Consider the following 6,000-nt stretch of genomic DNA (forward strand, 5'->3'; position numbering starts at 1 on the left):
ACTCCCCAAATGGCTGGGTCGTTCTGCTCTGAAGCCAGAAGAGCAGGAGCCTTGTTCCGGCATCTCCCATGTGTGTGCAGGGGCAAAAGCACGCCCATAAGAGATGCCTGCCTGCTTGTGCCTCAGGGAAAGGCTTCAGCCGACTAAGCCCCAGCACCGCCCCTAGAAATAATCATGTTTGGTACTCTGCCTGCCTACGATGAACAAATCCATCATTGCTTTTGATTCATGATTTTCCTGATGTTCTAGATTGATAGATCTGATTGATCAATCAATAGATGATAGATAATCGTGTTTGAACTGAGATTTCTGCCTCTCAGTGAATGAATGAATGATTGAGGTGAATGAATGAAGAGTTAGATAATTGATGTAGGAATTTTAGATTTTTTCTGATGCTCTGCCTTGCAATAAAGAAATAAGTAATCATGTTTGGTGATTTTTCTGATGTTCTGCCTCAGGGATGGATGGATGATGGTGTATGAATCGAGATTTCTGTGATGCTCTACCTTGAAACGGGGAGAGGGAGATGGATAGGTAATTACGATCGAATCATGATTCTTCTGATGTTCTGCCTCGGAATAGGATCGAAAAGCCAGCCAGGCTAGCTGGCGAATGGTGTAGGAATTTGAGATTTCTGTGACGCTCTGCCTCGCCGTAAACACTGTTTGGAGCTTTTCTCCCCTGTTCCGCCGCCTCGGCAGTAGATTGATAGTCATGTTTGAATTGAATTTTTTGTGAGGTTCTGCCAGGGGGAGGGGGAGGGGGAGGGGGAGGGGGGAGGGGGAGGGGGAGGAGGGGGAGGGGGAGGGGGAGGGGGAACCCAAACATAACTCCCCCAGGGCACAGTGATCACCCACCCCACTCCGATACTCACTTCTTTGAAATATGCACACACACAGTATCTGCAGAGATCCAAAGGGATCACTAAGATTGAGTAAGCAGCATTCCTATCCTTGGCAGGTCTGGGTGATGACGCCGCCACCTAGTGTTCAACTTCTGCACCTACTGACCTTTTTTCGATTTCAAATGGCTCTCCAGCACCCTGGTACTAAAGAGTCCAACTGCAACTGCATGCTTTGTTTTGTTATGCCCCCCCCCCCCATATCACACCCATGATGAGAAGTAAGATCATGAGGAGGAAAAGATATCTGAGAACCAAATAAGTAATCATTTTTGAACTGTGATTTCCTCTCACATTCTGCCTCACAGATAATAGATACCGGTGTTTGAAATCAATCACTGTATTTGAATCATGAATCAGGATTTCTGTGATGCCCTGCCTCACATGAAATGAATTATTAAGCGAATACATTGAGAGATGGATGGATAGAGAAGTAAGTGTGTGTGTGTGTGTGTGTGTGTGTGTGTGTGTGAGAGAGAGAGAGGGGGGGGGGGGATAATCATGTCCAAAATGGAGATTGTTCTGATGTTTCCGTCCTCACAACAAACACACAAATAATCCTTTCAAACCCCTGATTACCCCCTTGTGGTGTTTAGAACAAGAAACAAGCAGTCCCATTTCCATGCGTTGAGTCCCACACCATAGAGCACAACACGTGTCTGAATCTCCTCCCTCTACATGGGGCCACAATTTGCATTTCTAATCATTTCAGGAAATCCTTACACAGGGTTGGGGGTTGGGAGCCGGGAGAGAGCCATCTCTCATCTGCTGGATGGGGCCTGGGCCAGGGCGCTCTGGCTGGCCCTGGAAGAGCGGCGGCGGATGGACCAGGTGCACACGTGCAAGCAAAAAAGGAAAAAATGCTGCGTGAGCCTCACTGTGCCCCCACTCCCATGGCAGGGGTAAGCCGGCGATCGCCACACACACACACACACACACACACACACACACACACACACACACACTCTTTATCCATCCATCCCTGTGTGTGTGTGTGTGTGTGTCACAGTCTCGATGTGATCATGAGAGATGATCATGGCTCCTTCCTAGATATCAGTAGGTACAACACGGGCAAAGGGGCAATCAGGCACGCACAGTACCAAGGAGCAGGACCCTCCCGCAAAAATCCAGGCCTGGGTGAAGGCATGTCCCGTGGGAGACGTGCAGGCTGAGCGATCCCACCGAGACATCCAGCCGATGGAGCAGAGTCCTTTTCCGGGGGTGGGCATGACGGAGAGAGTCAGGGGAAGACGGGTGAGCCCAGTAGGCTCGGAACCATGCCGCTCCACTATGGCAGCTGCCCCTAGCGAGACGGAAGGAAGGGATGGAGGAAGTCCCTTTCTCACAGCCCATCTGTGTCCACTGACCCCAGTCATCAGCCTCAGGGCGGGGATTTGCTCAGAGGAAAGCTTTATTGACTGACTGTGTGATAAGGGTAGGTGCTGTGGGAAGGGGTATCCAGGAGAAGCAAGGTGGGGGGGGGAACGCAGGGAGGTGGAGGTGGAGCAGTGAAAGAGGGAGGGAGGGAGGGAGGGAGGGAGGGAGGGAGGGAGGGAGAGAGGGAGAGAAGGAGGAAGGAAGGAAGGAAGGAGGCGGGGTGGGGGTTGAAGCAGGGAAGACACGCCTTCCTCCAACACCGCACGCGGCCAAAGGACTCACTCAAAAAGGGCAGCTTCCCTCCGGTGTGGTGTGGTGGCATGTGGTGCCGCTGGTCCCTCCCGCCTGCGGTGTCCTTGGAGCTTTTGCCCCGAGCATCGTTCTGCAAAACAACGGCGAGAGACAGGCGGCAGCCACCTAGCATCGAGGAGCTGTGATGCGAGTGAGCGGGCGGGCTCAGTGCTCCAGGGGAACAAACCTCGAGAGTGTGGTCGAAAGAAAGAAGAGCCAAGGGACGGGGCGAGTCCTTGTTTTCTGGCCTGACGCGCAAGGACAGGAAGGTGCGGCCCAGGGGCGACTGGTGAGGCCTTCATTCGGGGAGCAGGAGAGAACCAGTGCATGGGAGAGTGACTCTGCTCTTCTGTTCGTCCCTCCCCCTCCCCCTCCCCCTCCCCCTCCCTCCCTCCCTCCATAAATTAAGAAGAAAAAAAAAAAAAACCCGCCTCATGTTTTCCTTGGAAAAAAACGCACCAGCGCTTGGCACTGTGCGGCGCCCAAGTCCGCCGGGGCAGCTGGTCGACCTTCGTGGACACACACACACACACACACACACACACACACATACACATACATATACACATATATCCCCCCCCCCGGACGTCCCTGAGCCCGTCCCCGCCCGGCCCAGTCCGCCGGGGCAGCTGGTCGACCTTCGTGGACACACACATATACACATATATCCCCCCCCCAGGACGTCCCTGAGCTTGTCCCCGCCTGAGCCCAAGTCCGCCGGGGGCAGCTGGTCGACCTTCGTGGACACACACACACACACACACACACACACGCATATACACTACATCCCCCCCCAGGACGTCCCTGAGCCTGTCCCCGCCCGAGCCCAAGTCCGCCGGGGCAGCTGGTCGACCTTCGTGGACACACACACACACACACACATACACATACATCCCCCCCCCCCCCGGACGTCCCGAGCTTGTCCCCGCCCGAGCGCATTGCTCGTGTCCGGGCCGGGTGAGGTTTCCCGTGTTGAGTCAAACCAAGCCGCAGGCTCCACTCCTGGTGGTGCCCTTCCGTCAATTCCTTTAAGTTTCAGCTTTGCAACCATACTCCCCCCGGAACCCAAACAAAGACTTTGGTTTCCCCGGAAGCCGCCCGGCGGGTCGACGGGAATAACGCCGCCGCATCGCCAGTCGGCATCGTTTATGGTCGGAACTACGACGGTGTCTGATCGTCTTCGAACCTCCGACTTTCGTTCTTGATTAATGAAAACATTCTTGGCAAAAGCTTTGCTCTGGTCCGTCTTGCGCCGGTCCAAGAATTTCACCTCTAGTGGCGCAATACGAATGCCCCCGGCCGTCCCTCTTAATCATGGCCTCAGTTCCGAAAACCAACAAAATAGAACCGCGGTCCTATTCCATTATTCCTAGCTGCGGTATCCAGGCGGCTCGGGCCTGCTTTGAACACTCTAATTTTTTCAAAGTAAACGCTTCGGGCCCCGCGGGACACTCAGCTAAGAGCATCGAGGGGGGCGCCGAGAGGCAAGGGGCGGGGACGGGCGGTGGCGCGCCGCCGCGGCGGACCGCCCGCCCGCTCCCAAGATCCAACTACGAGCTTTTTTAACTGCAGCAACTTTAATATACGCTATTGGAGCTGGAATTACCGCGAGGCTGCTGGCACCAGACTTGCCCTCCAATGGACCCTCGTTAAAGGATTTAAAGTGGACTCATTCCAATTACAGGGCCTCGAAAGAGTCCTGTATTGTTATTTTTCGTCACTACCCTCCCCGGGTCGGGAGTGGGTAATTTCGCGCGCCTGCTGCCTTCCTTGGATGTGGTAGCCGTTTCTCGAGGCTCCCTCTCCGGAATCGAACCCTGATTCCCCGTCACCCGTGGTCACCATGGTAGGCACGGCGACTACCATCGAAAGTTGATAGGGCAGACGTTCGAATGGGTCGTCGCCGCCACGGAGGGGGCGATCGGCCCGAGGTTATCTAGAGTCACCTAAAGCCGCCGGCGCCCACCTCCCCGGCCGGGGCCGGGGGGAGGCTGACCGGGTTGGTTTTGATCTGATAAATGCACGCATCCCCCCCGCGAAGGGGGTCAGCGCCCGTCGGCATGTATTAGCTCTAGAATTACCACAGTTATCCAAGTAGGAGAGGAGCGAGCGACCAAAGGAACCATAACTGATTTAATGAGCCATTCGCAGTTTCACTGTACCGGCCGTGCGTACTTAGAAAAACATGCATGGCTTAATCTTTGAGACAAGCATATGCTACTGGCAGGATCAACCAGGTAGGAGCGCGCGGTCAAGAGGGTGGGACCGGCAGGGACCGCCGCTCGCTCGCTCGCTCGCACAGGCGAGAGAGAAGCCGGGAACCGGCGCGGGGCGCGCACCACGGCGGCGCGGCCGCAAGCCTCCGCGGGGAAGCAAGCCGGACGACAGAGCCGGCGGGAGGGTCAGGGGCGTCCTCGGACGCGAGCGGGTCAAGCCCCCGCGGCTCACCCGCACACACCCCAGGGACGGGGCGCGGCAGAGGCGGCAGAGGGGGAGAGGAGATCGGGAGGAGGGGGACCCAGGAGGCTCCCCCCCACAGACACACACACCCCCCAGCAGACGGAGCGGACCCCGAGCGACGGCGGGCACGCGAGGGCGAGCCCGAGCCAGCGGGGGGAAGGGACCGGCACCAGCGGGTCGTTCACGTCGTGACCGCACCTCGTGTCCAAGCGCGCCCCGACGGGGGCAAGGCTCGAGGCGGGCCGGAGCCCATCTCGGCCACACCCCGCCCGGGCGGGCACGGAGTCGGGCGCGGGGGTTCGGGGTGGGGACGCGGTGGCAACCAGGGCACACCAAACGCCACCCAAGGAGGGCGACTCACAGTGTCCCTCCTACACCCCGCCCAGACCGACCGGCGCCCGCACACACGCGACGCCGGCCGCCACACCAAGTCCACGACGCAACGGCCCGGAGGAACCAGCCACGACACACCCGCGGGACTCGGGGCACACGCGCGAGCACCACCACCGCCGCGGAGCCACCAACGCCACCGGGGGGGGGGGGAGCTGGGGGGTGCGACGCCTCCCCCTCCTCCTCCTTCCCCCACGCACGCCAACAAGCCAACGCGCGACGCCACAGCCGCCCGGGGCGGTTCCACACGCGGAAGGGGAGCCGGACCCCCAACCCCCCAAGACACGGTGGGCCGGCCCAAGGGGAGGCGAAACACAGCAGGGTCACGGCGACCCGGGTCGGGAAGCGGATGAGAAAGAGAGCAAAGGAGACGGGGGGCCAGGGCCGCCCGGCAGGCGGAGGAAGGCGCGGGCAAAGGGCGACGGGGAAGGACCAGGGCCACCCACGCGACGACGGTGCGGGCGGAAGGGCCTCACCACGCAGCCGGCCGGCCGGCCAGTCGCGCCAGAGCGCACAACCCCCACCACCACACGCGGGATCTCACCGCCGGCACCCTCCGAAGGCAAGGGCGGTCCCGCGGG

The 6,000-nt window shown here is 58.8% G+C and overlaps 1 long non-coding RNA gene and 1 pseudogene across 1 annotated transcript in view; one reads left to right on the top strand and one right to left on the bottom strand.

Annotated features, from left to right (window-relative positions):
• LOC149125234 (uncharacterized) overlaps nt 1-4,753 on the top strand; it is a 58,548-nt gene extending 53,795 nt beyond the window's left edge. The window contains exon 2 of the long non-coding RNA XR_016210314.1: nt 3,532-4,753. This is a non-coding gene — a long non-coding RNA (uncharacterized LOC149125234). The remainder of the gene's footprint in view (nt 1-3,531) is intronic.
• Nucleotides 3,629-4,806, bottom strand: LOC149125237 (18S ribosomal RNA; annotated as a pseudogene).
• Nucleotides 4,807-6,000: the final 1,194 nt, after the last annotated feature.

Source organism: Oryctolagus cuniculus, chromosome 7, assembly GCF_051225735.1.
Source record: "Oryctolagus cuniculus isolate XC-2025 breed Fujian yellow rabbit chromosome 7, ASM5122573v1, whole genome shotgun sequence".
Lineage (NCBI taxonomy): Eukaryota > Metazoa > Chordata > Mammalia > Lagomorpha > Leporidae > Oryctolagus > Oryctolagus cuniculus.